Consider the following 16,914-nt stretch of genomic DNA (forward strand, 5'->3'; position numbering starts at 1 on the left):
AAGCATGGAACCCTTTTTTTTTTTTTTTTTTTTTTTTTTTTTCAGATTGAACTTTATTGTAATTAAGTTTCCTTACTGTTAGAAACCATCCACCGCCATAAATATTCTTAAGTGTTGGTATAAGGATAGTCTAGTGTTTAGTCTAGTCTAAAATACAGTGAAAGTTCAATTATTTTGGAAATACTGCCTGAATTCTTCCTTGCAATTAAAAGAGTTTAAAGAGTTTCAAATCTGCGATGATGACCTATTGTGGGAATTTTAATGCATTTTAATCTAAAGTCTTAAACAATTCAGTAAGGGTTGCAAACAGTAAGATTTTAAACATAAAAACATAAACATGGCAAACATTTTTTTTTACTTTTTCTCAGGGACCATTTATATTTTCTAATAGAATGTTTTGAACAGTTGCATGTTTAATTGTCTTCCAGCAGAATTGAAAACATATGCCATGTAATATATATTTCTTTTCGTTTTTTGTCCACAAAAACTACATCTTGTTCGATGAGTTGGATGATCTTGATGTATGTTGATGTATTTGTATGTTTTTTTTTTAATTTATTTCCCAACAGAAATAAAAGAGTTCAAAGTATACTCCTAGCTCAGTCTTGAAATGTCTATTTATTTTAGTTTCATCGTGTGTTTTTTGAGCCACTGCGACAGAAAGCGTACGTCTTTACAAACACAACTGAAGCGAAGGCTCATCTCATTAATAATAAGTAAGGTCATTGATGACGTTGCTCGGTGAACTTCGTGAATCGTCGTGGCACGTCACCTAATTAATATTCAACCGCCAGTGTTTCGCGCTGAGATTGGCCAGCTACAACGCCAAACGTCACTTTACGTAATTAATATTCATGAGAAACGAGTTTTCGTCGCTGAGTTCACAATTTAATCGCAAACACTTGCTTATTATAAACAAATATAGTGTTTTTCAGTTGTGTAAACCGTCGTGTGTTGTGCTGTAAGCGCCAGGATGCAATAATACAATCTGGGAGCAAAAACGAGACAGGAAATTAGATATTTTGAGTGACAGCTGCGTACTTTCGTTTTCATTTACCGATCGGATATCGTGCGCAGGTTCGTTCAAAACAATTTTGTCGCCTAAAATCAATGAAACGTTCGATATATTGTACAATTTGTGGGTTATTTGTTTCCTTGTGACGTCTAAGTATCATAAACAGTGCTCATACGATGATAACCAATTGACAAGCGCACATATACAAAAGAAAAGACCTTTTTCTCTTCAGCTCCTGTTCTTCATCATGCTCTTCGCACAGTCTTGGTGTTTATGCTGCTTTACATTTGCAGTTTTATTCTGTGGCCTTGTTGTTGGTAACCATGCAGACACAAATGCCTTGCCTTTTCCCTGGGATAAGATAAGATTGCCAGAAACAGTGAAACCCCAGCACTATGACCTCCTGATACACCCCAACTTGACCTCCATGACCTTCACCGGGGTCCTCCAGATCCTCTTAGAGGTAGAGCAGGGACACACCAGAGCCATCGTCCTTCACAGCAAGAACCTGCAGATCTCCAAAGCCCAGCTCTGGGCTCCACACATCCTCGGGATCGCAGGTCAGTGAGTTTGAAGCCTATGAACAAGATCGCACTCTTTTCTGATGGCTTCACATTTGAGAAGGAAACCATGTGGTGCATTTGGAAGTTCTACGCCAACCTGTCGGACAGTTTTCATGGCTTTTATAAAGGCAGAATATACCCACACCAAACATTTTACGCGGAGAGGTCAGGTAAGACAACCACAACACTGGTGAATGAGTTTTAACTCTCTAGGTGAATTGTTCGAGGGTTGTACTCTTGAAGTGGCTTTTGAAGACGGGAAAAAGAAACGGAAAAGGGTGATTTTTCTCTCTTTAGGATGCTGGCGTCCACTCAGTTTGAGCCGACACATGCTCGAGCCGCCTTCCCTTGTTTTGACGAACCTGCATTTAAAGCCAACTTCACCATCCGTGTGCGCCGAGAGTCCAGGCACATCTCCATATCCAACATGCCCAAGGTTCACACAATTAACCGTTTTATTCTGTTTTAATATCTGGGTTTGATCTTTATAGTGCAGCAGGTGAAATTGACCTGAATTCTTCGTCAGCGTAATTCAACAAAAAACACACACTTTAACATTTATGGCTCTCACACATAAGCCAGCATATGATTTACGTAAATGTATTTAATAACATTTTCAAACGCCAAGATCATGGGTTCGATTCCCAGCAGGATTAACTGATAAAAATGTGCATCGTTGCAGAGTGTAAATTTCTTCAAATAAATGCATCTTGCTGAACCAATAAATGTAAATGCAAACACCCTTCTGACATACTGTAAAAAAAAGTAATATGCATAAAAAAATACATAAAAAAAAAAAATCTGTGCAGCTGCCTTTAATCATGTAATAACGAGGTCAATTTGACCAAGAAACATCTCATTCATAATTGAAGTTTTGTACACTCTTTCCCCCAAAAAATATGTAATCACAAAAAAATATCTGTTACAACCTTTTTAACTGTCACCCCCCATTTTTTTAAAATAGGCATTTAAAGTGCACTATCCAAACCTAAATTCTTGTAATTTATGAACACTTTGGAATATAGACCTAAGGTTGGTCTCTTTTTAAAGAAGAAAAATCAGCAGATTTTGGCAAAAGAATTTTAAAAAAAAAATTAAAGTATCAAAAAGTTATAAAGTTTAAATGTACTGTAAATAAAATTTGCTATATTAATTTTATTATATTTTATTTATTATAAAATATTTACATAACAGGTTTTACTCTACAAATTGGTATAAAATTAAAGCCGTGTGTCTAAATAAGTTATGTTCCAAATTTGAAGTGTGATTATGGAAAAAATTGAGGTTCCTGTGAGACTTTTATTTAGGGGGCGTCATACCATACCACACACAGCCACTTGGGAGCCATCAAAACTCCTTTGGATTTTGTTTAATGAAGTTTTTTTCTCTAGATTTCTCTGTCAATTTACTTCTATTCAAAATATGGGAAGTGGATATATAATATACAATTCACACCAAATATGGAATCCTGAGAATCTCAGACCTTTCCAATGATATGTTTGTTGCCAAGATTATAAAACGTTTGTTGATTCTAAAAGAACCGTCAAGCGCATGCCATTTTGTAATATGACACTTGACACTGGCCCCACTAGGGGGAGGAGACCACCATAAGATTTGAAAGTAACCATTCTCATGGTAACGCAATGTCTGATTTCAAAATGGTTTTCACAGGATGAATCTTGAGCTTCTAAGATTTCAAAATGATATATAATTTTATGATGATTACTAAAAGATTTATAGAGAAAAAAGGACAACAACAAAAAAAGAGCAGCAAGCGTCCCACAGGTTGGATGATAGGACAGTTAACGGGGTTAAAAAAGCATAGGTACCTCGATTGATCGTACAATAAACAGCATTAACGGTCCATGTTTATAAATTCCGCAATCTGCAATGTGATTCAACAACTTCAACCAGAGTATATATCTCTTTTACAGACCGTATCATGTAAAATGTAAACAAATGCAAGCTTATTTCTTCCAACAGCTGAGAACTGTAGAAATGGCCGACGGGCTGTCGCGATGATCAGTTTGACACGACGGTGAAGATGAGCACCTACCTGGTGGCCTTCATCGTCTCCGATTTCCAGTCCATCAGTAAAAAAAGCCAGCATGGAGTCGAGGCGTGAGTCGATGACGTGACCAAAAAGTATTATAAATACGACCTTCCCCATATCTTATCAACACTATCCGCTGACTCCTCTAACAAAACCTGAATCCCGATGTAGATATCCGTGTATACTGTTCCCGAGAAGATCAGTCAGGCGGCATATGCTACTCAGCACCGCCGTCACACGTGGGACTTTTATGATGATTATTTTGAAATCCGTATTACCACTTCCCAAACACAGGATGAGTGTTGAAAGCTCAGCGACTTCTCACCATCTTTACTGCTGTTGAAACATGGCATGCATACTTTTAGTTACTATCTTGCGCCATGAAAATAATTGGAAAATGTAATCAGAATTTTTCTTGGCTTTTCAGAACCTAATTCCCCGGTCTGTAATTAGCTTTTGCTTGAGATCTTGCAGCGATCCCAGATTTCCATCAGGTGTTCTATGGAGAACCTGGATGCCTGTCGATGACTTACAGAGAGTCCGGTTTGCCTATTGACTCTGAGAAATCTTTCTTCCTCGGACAACTGGGAATCACCAAAGTCATCGCCCATGAACTAGTTTCTCCCTCAGGTTGATCGTTTCTATTACTACTTCAGTCTAATGAATAATGATACAGCCAGTCAGACCTTTATCCACAGAAAATAAATGTTTATGACCATCTGCGCTTATTATGCTTATTGTGCGGACTACTTCAACAAACAATAAATATAAGGTTATAACTTGTATGTTAAATGATGATTATGGTTTATAGACATTTTATAAAACACTGCCATGGATTTACTGATTGGGGCATCAGTAAAAAAAAAAAAGCTTTTTTAAAGAAGTAGTTCTTATGCTCATCAAAGCTACGTCTACTTGATTAAAAAATACTAAAAAACACAAACCGTAATATTGAGCAATATTATTACAACTTTAAATAAGCGTGTTCTGTATTTAATAACTTTAAAAATTATTTATTTCTGTGTATTGTAAAAGTTCCATGAATTTTCAGCATCATTACTCCAGTCTTCAGTGTCACAGATCCCTCAGAAATCATCCTGATATGCCCTGATTTATTATCAGTGTTTGGAAAAACTGATGTGGTGATGATTAATTTTCTTTGGAAGCGTGCCAGGTAGTTTTTCAGACTTCTTGAGGAAAATAAAAAGTTAAAACAGAACAGGATTTATTAAAAATGGGAACCTTTTCTAACCGTGGTGGTAAGTCTGTAAAGTTTGTTTATCAATTTACCTCACCATCCTTGATGAACAAAGAGGTCAAGGACGAAACAGGGTTTAAGCATAAAAACAAAAAGTGGTTGAACGCTCGTTGCTCGTGAATTGTTGTTGCTCACCCCCCCCAAAAAATCACACTCAGTAACGTGTTAAGCCCCCCCTGCAATTTTGTTTTTCTGAGCAAAACAATAAGGTAGTCAGTACATGTTTTCCCCCTTGATTAACTACAGAGAGACTGTTCACTAAAATGTCATCTCCCGTGTAACAATCTTGTCAGGCATATTTCAACAACAAAAGTCCCTTTAGACGACATTAAAAGACTAATTACTTCACCCCCAAATACTAATTAGTTGTCAGTTTACATTTTTAAAGTTTGCAACTATCCTAGATTTTTGCCCACTTGTCAGTAAGAATTTAATATGTGCAACTAAATTCTATTTATATATTTTAATATGTACACGCTCAAAGAATAAGCACGTTGTTTGAATCTTTTACATAAATATTGTGTTACACTGAATGGCCACACCACAAATTTTGTATTTAATTTCTCACAAAACTTATTTGAAACCTTAAAAGTAGACACTTTTACTTACATTTATTGTGCATTCTATTGACTTAAAAAGAAACTTTTGTAATTTCTTTGAGTGCTCCGACATCTGACCCATAAAGTCTGACCCAAAGGTATTAATTTCTTTTTTACTGAGCCCAGATTTTGACAGTAGTCGTATATTGTGACAACCAATGATGTCATGATTGATGCAAAATGGTTATTATATAGTTGAAAGAGATGCGCTAAATGATATGGTGACATGAATTTTTTCTTTGAAAAAGCACCACAGATATTTAGAAAGTCTGTTTGAAATCTGATGTCCAGTGTGGTTTGGAAACCAGGGGTCACGAGGTGCAGTAGTTTTTTGACTCGAGTGTGTGGAACGATCTGTGGTTAAACGATGGTGGCTTTGCCAAGTTCATGGAGTATGTGTCCGTCAACTAATCACCTCCACCCCGAGCTGCAAGTGTGTGAGAGCACATTATACAGCTAATAATTGAGATTGTGATGACATGTAATTATAGTTGGCACGACTTGATCTGATTTGGAGGGGCCTCTGTTTTAGGATTGATTATTTTCCTGCGAGAAGTGCTTCACTGTCTATGTCACGTGGACTCTTTAACCTCCTCACACCCCATTTCAGGCACCAGTGGAGAATCCGCAGAGATCAGATTGGCAGGATGTTTGATGACGTTTCCTACCGGGAAAGGGGGAGGCGGAAGGTACACAAGCAGTTTATCTCTCTCTAGAATCCTATAGTTGACTTTCCCTGATTAATATTGTGTTGCGGACAGGTTTGGACCCACAGTAGATTTTTAAACAGCTTGAAACCACTGGTTAGAAACCTATTTTATTTCTTCTTGAAATTTGCGTGACCTTTTCCATTTTGGGTCATTAATGTGCATGCAAAAGTTTTCCACACATAGAAATCTGGTATACATTGTGGTGACTTCAGTTGGTGTTAGGGTTCGAATTGACGACAGTTTTGTATCAGGAAAACCTGTTGTTATGTCAGGTTCTCTCAACCCTTATGAGGGTAAAAGTTTCGAACACTAATTTTTCACTCGGCGGTCTGCAATAGACTAATAACTGAGATCCAAAAAACTAACAACAGTTGTTTTGATACTGTGAAACCCAAATATATAAAGGTACAGCAAGTTCTCTGTGGATGATTCAATTCATACATTCTGTATGCATTTATTATATTTTAGTCTTGACAAGCTACAATTAAAGGTATAGTTCACCCCAAAAATGATAAAATTTGATGGTTATCTGCTTTACCCCCAGGGCATCCAAGAAGTAGGTGACTTTTGTTTCTTCGTAGAACAACAAATGATCGATTTTAACTCCAGCGTCGTTGCAGTCTGTCAGTCGTATAATGCATCGGCAATGGTAACAAAATCTGTGAGAGAAAAAAAAAAAAGAACATGCACAGATAAATCCAAATTAAACCCTGCAGATAAACATCAAATTTTCATTTTTGGGTGAAAACTATACCTTTAAGGTTTTTTTTTTTTTTTGTTTTAGTTGTATAAAGTGTTGATTTTTTTGGCAATTGCATGGATAACAATGGCAGTCAAGTTATACGCTCCAAAAACACAAAATGGAGTACCCATATTTTCAACACAAAAGAAGGGTTAATTTGTTTTTAAGCTCATCTACAAACTCCGAAGGGTGCGTGTATCCTGAACATGTTGAGGGATTTCCTGACGCCAGAGGCTTTCAAGTACGGTATTATACACTACCTGAAGACACACAGCTACCAGAACACAGTGAACGCTCACCTTTGGGAAAGTCTGACCAATGTAAGTTGCCACAGTCTGCTCCCGTGCATGCTCTCCAGTCCTTGAAGTAATTTAATTTAATTTAATTTAATGCATTTCAATCTTTTCAGATCTGCACTTCTGATGAATTGGATTCAGGGAGACTAAAACTTGATGGATTCTGTTCCAAAAACAGGGCTGAAATCTCCAGCCCTCTTGTGAGCTGCTGCTTTCAATCGATTACATTTAATTATAATATTTACATTTTATGTTAATCTATTATAACATTTAGGGATTGTTTTAATTAAATGGTCCTATATTTACGATAAGTTAACCTCTTGTGTTTCTTGACTAAAAACTTTCTGTGTCATTCAATGTTAGAAACGATCCAAATAAACTGATAAAAACGTGTTCTAGCAGAAATGGTTCATGGAGGACAGTGTTGATGTGCGAGGTGCACAGTTATGGACACCTCTGGACTCTGCAGGAGGGCTTTTTCCTTTAATCACTGTGGAGGTCAAAGGTCAAGGAGGTCACCCTCAAACAGGAGCGCTTCCTTAGAGAAGCAACTCTTCAAAGACCTTCAAAGTACTGGCTATGGAATACTAAACTACTGTTTAATGGGTACTACGCATAATATACATTTTAAAAATAGTATGTGAAGCAGTCTGCAAAAGTAAATGTGTCATACTGTATTATGCTTTTAAAATTGTATTTACATTTACATTTATGCATTTAGCAGATGCTTTTATCCAAAGCGACTTACAGTGCATTCAGGCAAATATTATTTTTTTTTTTTAATCAGTATGTTTATGGCTTTTCTGAATAACATAAGAAGATAATTAAAGAAAATCCTATTTCCATCTTGACAAATATCAGGTTCAGTGCATTGGGCTTACAAAGAGATTTTAGTATTCTTTGTATACTTTAGTGATTGTTTAGTTATATATGTTGAAATTACAGTACTTCTTATATTTTCTTTATTCTTTCCCATTCTTATAGCGTTTAAGTCAAATTTTTTATATTTCTATTTTTTTATTTTTTAGGTTTTATAGTTATTCAGCTAATATTAATATTCAAGTAATTTCACCTTTATTTCAGTCACCAATCTAGCAAAAAACAAAAAAAGATTTTTAATACAATAAACCAATAAACAACAGTAGTTTTTATGAAAACAGAAAATTTGCCTGCATGCTGCAGAAATAGTAAACTATAGTAAGCTAGTATGCTATCTCTCAATATAGCCTTAATGTTATTCACTCAAAGCAATAATTGATTTTTGATATTTGTTGTTTTTGTTTGTGATTTAATTTCTCGACAGGACATCAAGCTTATCCTGTGGCAGGTTCCTCTGAAGCTCCTACATCACCAGTCCCAGTAGTGCAATGCAGCGTTTTCTGTGCTGAACACGTGAAAAAAGGTGCGTCTGAGCTATCAGATAATATTTACCTTCTGTTATACTGAAATCTTACCATGGTCTGCAGATGTGGTTGTACCTGCCAGAGAAGGTGGACTGGATTAAATTTAACGTAGACCTGCGGGGTGATTAGATTGTAACATTATGAGGTTCAGGAGGCTGGGGACGCTTTGATCATCAACCAAACTCCAGCAGAACCACAGTGTGTTCAGCAGCAACGACAGAGCCATTTCTGGTCAGCCACGACATTCTTTTCAGCTGGTCAGGTGAGCGGGAGATTGAGATGGTGCCCCTTAAAGATATATTGCACCATAAAATGAAAATTTTGCTGAAAATGTGCTAACTCCTCAGGCCATCCAGATGTAGATGAGTTTGTTTCTTCATCAGATTTGGAGGAATGTAGCATTGCATCAGTGTCTCAGCAATGGTGCTCTTGCAGTGAATGGGGTGCCATCAGACATGAGCGTCCAAACAGGTGATATAAAAAGCATCACAATACAGTAATCCACCCACTCCAGTCCATTAATTAAACATATCATCCAAGTTTAAAGCAGGTGTGTTTTTGTAAGAAAACAAATCCATCATTAAGAAGTTTTAACATTTAACTGTCGCCTTCTGGACAAATATGAGTCTAATAATCCATAATAACACATCCCCAGTGGAAATGTTCATCTTGCTTGCTGTCACTCTCAGATCAAAAAATCGTGTTTTTTAAACTCTTTTGGCTTGTAGACAGTGTCTTGAATCTGTACATATTTCTTTTCCTGATTTCAGACCATAAGACTTTTCACTGGAGGAAGCATTATTATGGATTAGTTATGGATATGGATAACTATATTTTAGCCGAAAGCAGCACGTACAGTGCAAAATGTCTTGATGGATTTGGTTCTACAAACCAGCTTTTCACGTCAAAAGACAGTAACTGATGCCTGGAGTGGCTGTGGATTATTGTGGGATGTTTTTTTTTTATCAGCTGTTTCTTGGGATCCTCGCGACCACTTTCTTTCGTGACTGGCGCACCCCTTCAATGCAGTGAAGTGCAGCTCCCCTTGCTGTGAGACCACTTTGGATGCAGATGCTCTACTCGTCTCCTCCAGACTCTTGATGCAAGCAGAACAAACTCCATCTACAAAAACTCATTATCTAATATCAAGTGGTCATTTATGGTAAAGAGAGAGATGTAAGCAAACACACGCTATTTTTAAGCAAATAATTTGGTGAAAAGAAAGTTTGTATTTATTAAAAAAAATCACCAAAACTTCTGCTGAGTCAAAGCGAGTAAGACTTCAAATATGGAGAAAAGCAAAAGATCCAGCAGCATTTTGAGCACAAAATACAATACTTGATTTTAATTTGATTTGATTTAAGCTCTTGTTACTGTCATTTGCAGACAGTTTATTTTTGTCCTTGAATCAAATGTATTTGTCTTTCCTTCAGGGGGCATTGAGGGAAAGTCCCCTGGACAAAGCTCTGAATCGTGAGTTTGTACCTCGAGTAAAGTAGTCGGAGATCATGCCGGTGACCGCAGGGCTTTAATGAGCTGGTGCGGCCCTCTACAAACTCATGGAGAAAGAGAAACATGGAGGAACTGGAGAACCAGGCTGAAGGTTATGGTTGCCAAAACATTGAATAAGTCTAGTTTAAAAAAGATGATATGTTGCATAGTTTGGATGCTGAGTTACTTTCTAGTGTTCTCAGTTTAGATAATGTTTAAAAGCTCATGGTGACCTTTTCTTAAAGTAGCTGGCCAGGGTTAAGACGGCAACATCTGAATATCGTATTATATTTAGTGGAAATAAAAATATATATATAGATATATATAAAACCAGACAGAATAACAGAATCCAGTCAAAAAATGGAAGTTATTTTATAATGTAGAAATTTCTCTGAATTTGGCAAAATTTGGGATCAAAAGAGGGGTGGTTCCAAATAATCATTAACTCTTTCCCCGCCAGCATTTTTGAAAAAAAAAATTGCCAGACACAAGCCGCGGTTTTGGATGATTTTCACTAAAATGTGGATGGTCTCCAGTATATTTTTGCTGTGTATAAAATATTTGAATATGCAATGCAACAAAATAGAACGATCAAAGCCTCCTACTTTATACAAAACAATCCGTTTTATTTTTAGCTTAAAGCATTCTTTTTTAATCAAAACTTGAAATTAGGTAAGTTTTCATTAAAAATGTTAATTTTGCGCAAAAAGGCGAGAAAATAACATTTTAAAATCAAAAATGACTATATTGGATCAATTTGTGAGAGAGAGAGAACAGAGACCCCCGCACCCGCTAGAACTCATTTGTCACTGATATATTTAATACGATTATCAAAGCATGAATCCCAGTAAAATTGCTTCCATCAAACCATTAGCTTGCACAGACATAATCACTTTCCTGGAATCATCATTTTAACTTCTGTGAAGCATTCATGACAGTTTTCATTTATATGCTGTCTATTGCTGCAGGATCGCAATTAGTTTTAATATGGCATCTGTTTACCTACTTAAGATCACATGTGTTTTTGTTCGGGAGGTTTTGTACTCGTTCAGAAGATGTGTAATAGCGCCCCCGAGTGTATAACAGTGAAAACATGTGAAAAGCCGTAAAAAATCGTGTTTGGCGCTGGTAAGCGTTGTCCTCTCTAGAATGACGATATAAAAACTCATTCAATGGCAGGGAAAGGATTTTAATTAAAAATTCAGTCAAAGACACAGAAACTTACAGGTCTGTTACTACAACCTGGATAAATAAAAGTTTGATTTAATTTCAATAAGTTTGACCAAATATATTGACTATTGTACTGTAGAATGTTACTTCTTATCATAATAATTATAGTGATAATCATTGTATTAAAGCAGTTTATCAATCATGTTTTGTGCAGCAATTTGTTTTGTTAAAAGGATTAGAGATGAATTACAATGTTAAAGTTTTATTCATTCATTTGATTACCATCATCTTTTTGAATTCAGCTTCTTTAAACATCCTGTTTTGATGATGTCAAAAAAGTCCTTGGATTAGCCACTCTTTATTGATTATTAAAACGTAAATAAACTATTAAACAGAATTTGTGTGAAACATTTAATGCTTTCTGGGTGTAGACGTGCTGTTGATGATTTGCTGTTTTATCAGGTGCCATTTAGTGAAGTTATTCAAGACGCTGATTGACCCATCAGAGCTGGTCTGACGACGGGTCTTGTGGTCCGAGCGGATGTCAGGAATTATCTGCTGTTGTTCGCCTGCGTCCGTCGTTACCCATCATGCATCAGCACTCGCCACCTCAACTCTTCCAGCAGTGGAAGGAATCCGATGGCCCAAATTGTGTGGTAGAGTTGATTTGATTCATGCTAGCATTCTCATTATACACACTGCATTCTGTTTTTCATTCATCCAGTACGTGTGTTGTTTTTGCTTCAGGCTGGCCCACTGACATCAGTTTAGTGGTCTAACACTGACCCAGGGCGCTCGTATACAGTTGACGAAGGCTGGACTTCCCTGTTGGAGAAATACAAGCGATCCGTCTCGCCATCAGAGAAGTGGATGAATTAAGCCGCCTCTCATCGTACACTCCATTAACTCACAAGCTTCAAGTGGTGGAGTCCCCTGGATTCATGAAGCTGCTGAGGGACACACATTTTCATATTTTGACCCAAACTTTGACATCGATGATGATGCATGAATGAACTGTGTTTTGCGTATCCTATATCCAAAAGTCATCAGTTATATGCAAAAAAAGCATGATTCCAATTTCTCCTCTTTTCAATCCTGGTGGGTCGGTAATAAAGACCTTGAGTCATTAAACCTTCTCTATGATGTGTTTCTTTCTCGTTCGGTCTAGGCTTTTGGAAAGAAGATCGAAGGAGATCGAGGAGAGCTCATGAAAACTCAAGACCTGCCGTCAGCTGGTCATCACTGTCCAGTAAAAAACCCAAAAGGTTTTAAACTCGCCTAGGGGACTTCTTGAAAACCACTAGGGTGAAAACACTGGGAAAAGTGTGTGGCAAGCGTTCATATCTTCACTAGAAACTTCATTGGTGAAAATGTGTCAGATAAAATCACATTTCTTGTTTTATGGTGCTTATGACACATTGTAGCATTGTGAATGTTAAGTGGTGTATTAAACCCAAATCCTCCTTTTAGGTTCCGATCTCGGTTTCGTCTGCAATATCTCGCTGGCGGTCCGGTGTGACCGATCAGTATTCCACCAGAGAACTGCTCCACGAGGGGTACTGTAGAAGTCTTTTAAAAGGTGTGAATGCAAACATTAGGTTACTGAATATTGAAACTGTACCTCTATAGCATTTATTTAATGTTAGTCAATGGTAAGTGTTATAGGTAGCATTAGTTAATGGCATTTCAATTAACATATGGAGCTTGTTTTGCCACGAGTCTAATAATGTAAAATGGGTGACCCTTTTTTTTTTTTTTTTCTTTTTTTTTTTACAATTTAGACTTTTTCAGTAAATGAAATTAAACTTTAATTAAATATTAAAATATAATCCAGATTTTTTCCTTGCTATTCCTAGTTAATATCTCACCAATTCTAACTATTTTTTCTTGACAAGTCATTTTTTCTTTCTTGTTTCGTTCCTCTACTCTGGGATATATCTCCACAACTTTTCTCAAAATTGCAAGATCTAAAACACTTCTGCAAAGAAAAAGTCTGAATGAGATTTATCCGTGGGCTCACTATGAGACTTATATATTTAGGTGAATTTCTGCTGAGGATGTAACATTGCCACAGTTGTAAGTCTTGGGTTTCCTGTTCAGAGCACATTCAGGGCTTTTTCAGATACCAATGATTGGATGGGTTCTCCATGAGCACGCCCTCTCCTTGGTCATTCAAAAATGTTCTGAAATTAATTTTAGTGACTCTCTACCTAATTTAAATCAGTCTTATTTTTTAAATTGTGTGCCATAAATCAACATCTCAGGAAAGATGTTTATGGGTTGTCAAATCAAAAATATGACGTGCCTGTTTATGAACACAGGAGTGTTGATTTCATACTTGTCCCCATATGAAGCACACCGGGACTAAAAGCATGTTTATTACGTCGTTTTTGGAAGACATAACCAAATGGACCTAGGGAAGCAAGATTATATTTCATATTCTAACTGAACTATTAATATTATTATGAAAATCTTGTCAATTTTTATTCCCCTTATTACACCCCCACAATTCTCCTTTTTTCATTACATGGTGCCCCAAAAAACACATTAATATGCAAATTAGGAGTTAGTTTGCTAGATACATTGTATATAATGAGAAAACCCGTGTTATTTTGTCAGAAAGCAAAAATGGTTATATTGAATTATTCTGTTATAACATAGTTGAGAATCATCTTATACGAAGTTTTGGTAAAAAAAACAAAAAAAAATCTTGAAAACTAAAAATGTATTGGGTGATTTAAAAAAGTCCCTTGTTTTTGCCTACGTATATTCATTCATGTAGTTTTTTTTTTTTTTAAAGAAATTGAGTCCTGATGTCTGGAATGCTCTAAACAGTGTAAATACATGGAAAAAAACAATATTTTTTTTTTCCCTTAAACTTTTTTCTCGGGTCTTAAGAGGATAAACTCAAAATTTCTGAGAAAAAAAGTTGCAATTAACTGTTTAATTTTTTTAAGTCCATGTCATTACAACAACCCTCCATACTAATATACCCAAACAATTAACAATTATATTTTTACTAACTTTAACAAAGTATTAATAAATGCTTTAAAAGATATTGCTCATTCTTAGTCCATGTTTAGTTCAGTGCATTCTACTAATGTTTTAAGCTTTTTAAGCGGCCAGCCATGCCTGAGGTCACATGACGTTACATGAATCCATGGGTGATCGGGTCATTTTCTGGTTAATGGCGCATTTGCACTGATTTGGACGTCAGTAGAGATCTTAAGAACGCTGTGGTTTGTTTGTTCCTGTGGGTTCAGTCTTTGTATTCGGGGCACGGCGCAGGCTCTGGGGGCTACGGGCTCGCAGCATTCCAACAGGCCCTGCAGAACTCCAGCAGAACATCGCTGGATGGCAGGAACGTCCCACTCCTGTAAAAGCATGGTGGACAGAAACAGTCTGTGACAAAACTCTAGAGGACTCTGAAAGGGTGTAACAGGTGTGGAACTCAAAGACTGCACCTAGTTTCACTAATCAAGGGCCATAGCACTGGAAGAAACCAGCTTGATATGAGAATACAGAACAGAACATTTTGAAATGGCTGCAACAAAAAAACAGTGTCTAAATACAGTTTTAAAATTCAATGCTAAAGCCAACTCAATGAAACCAGCGATGCACTGTGAAATAGTTTTTACTGAAAAACAAAAAACAAAATGAAGTGTTATTAGGTCATGAAAAAACTAAACCAAAACAAATTTTATTTAATAATCAAGACAGTCTTATATCAGCATTTTAATGATATGTTTCTATTCCAATTTGTTGCTGAAATATAAACGTGGCTGTAATAAAACAAAATGACATACATTAAATAAAGAATTTTCATTTTTAGGTAAAATGTCCCTTTAAATTTGTTGAGGTGAATGTAATGTTACGTGACTTATTTTTTTACTGTTTTACTGACATCTTCTCCGCTTGTTTACATACGCTGTTTTACTGAGGACTTCTCGTAATACCTTTCAGTAAGTTTGTCTTTCTTTCCAAGCATAGTTTGTGATGTTCATTCCTTTTTTTATTTAGCGTTGGAAATGGTAATAAAAGGAAAGAAATGATCAGGAACCGTTCAACTGAGGCACATTGAAGCTCCCAAAGCGGCATTTATTGTTAGATTTTCTTTATGAAGTCTCAGACTTTGATTCATTATCAAAAGTAACATTTTATTCAATCTATAAAGTCCGATTGCATCACCAAATGAAGCAGCTGAACTTTTATCTCTTTAGGATACTCCAGACATCGTTCCTGATGTCTAAAATCAAAGAAACTGCTTTTATTAGCATTTGTGGATTTTACTGACATCCTTTTCAGAATCTACCAATGAAGTTAATAATATACTAGTAAATGTATGGTCACATTTATTATGGTATTAAAACTGACTTTATTAATAGTTGCCAAAAACAATGAAAAGAAATCAAACATTTTAAATTACATGTTTATACAGAGCAAGTATAAAGTTTTTAAAAATGGGTATAAATGCAGCTTAAAAAGAAGACTATTAAAGGAAGCTACCCGTAACCTGTAACTGATCTCAGCTTGATTTATACAGAGACATAACTGGTTATCAAGGTTGAAACCACCCACCTGAGGTGGGGAGGTATTTTGGCACAGCATTTTAACGCACTAAGAAATCTCTGAATAACAATAAAAAAAAAACATTATAAAACAAAACCGCCCCGCACTGAAACACCAACAAGTTCATGTTAAATCTGTAACTGCTAAATGGAGATTTGCAACAAAAAACAACTACAGAACTGTTAGTTAAACCTGATTTTAAAACTGGTTCATAAAGGATTCTGGAGATATTACTGAGCAATACGAAGCAGAATACCTTGAATATTTACACATGCATTATCAATCAAATGTCCAGAAAACAACACAGCCCAGCTCTCACTAATGGCAACGACCTGCACACATCTGGACAGACGCCAACACATCTCACAGCACTCTTCTCTCACAGCACCGTCCAGTAGCTCTCTCACTCTTTCCTCTGATGTGATGGAAGGGATCTTCAGGACCTGCGGTCGCAGTCGCACCATTCTTTTGATGTGGCTGAGTTTGCCTTCAGGTGCTTGCAGCAGCGCTTCTTTCTTCACCATGTAGTCGCTGCTCTGCAGAGACAGTGGAAATACATCAGATAACATCCTGCACTATTGTTCGTCTTCTGTGAGAAATCTCGCTTCCAGCTCATTCTTACCCTCTTTTTGTCTTTCTTCAGCCAGTTGTACTCGCCCATGGCCCCTGTTTCACTTTATATAGAACAAGAACAAATAGTGATCAAAAATGCTTTCCAATGCTAACGCACCATTCACAGATAATACAGCGTAACCAACAGGAACATTGCACTGTAAGGCATGCACCATCGGGTAAATCTTACAAAACTCAAGTCATATTTCAACTCGAAAAGAAAAAAATTTGGGGGAAAAAACTTAAATTATATTTATTTGAATTGACATTTATATTTTATAATCATTAAAATTAGCATAATGACAGAAAAAAAAATAATATTAATAATTTAAATGAGTAATATTAAATAAGCTACATAAGTTATTATTATTAAATTTATGTATTAGATTAAAATTAGCATAATGACAGAAAAAAAAATAATATTAATAATTTA

At 36.2% G+C, this 16,914-nt stretch overlaps 1 pseudogene; it reads left to right on the forward strand.

Moving 5' to 3' along the window:
- The first annotated feature begins 581 nt into the window (after positions 1-581).
- On the forward strand, positions 582-14,739 carry LOC122138161 (annotated as a pseudogene).
- Positions 14,740-16,914: the final 2,175 nt, after the last annotated feature.

The sequence above is a fragment of the Cyprinus carpio genome, chromosome B8 (assembly GCF_018340385.1).
Source record: "Cyprinus carpio isolate SPL01 chromosome B8, ASM1834038v1, whole genome shotgun sequence".
Lineage (NCBI taxonomy): Eukaryota > Metazoa > Chordata > Actinopteri > Cypriniformes > Cyprinidae > Cyprinus > Cyprinus carpio.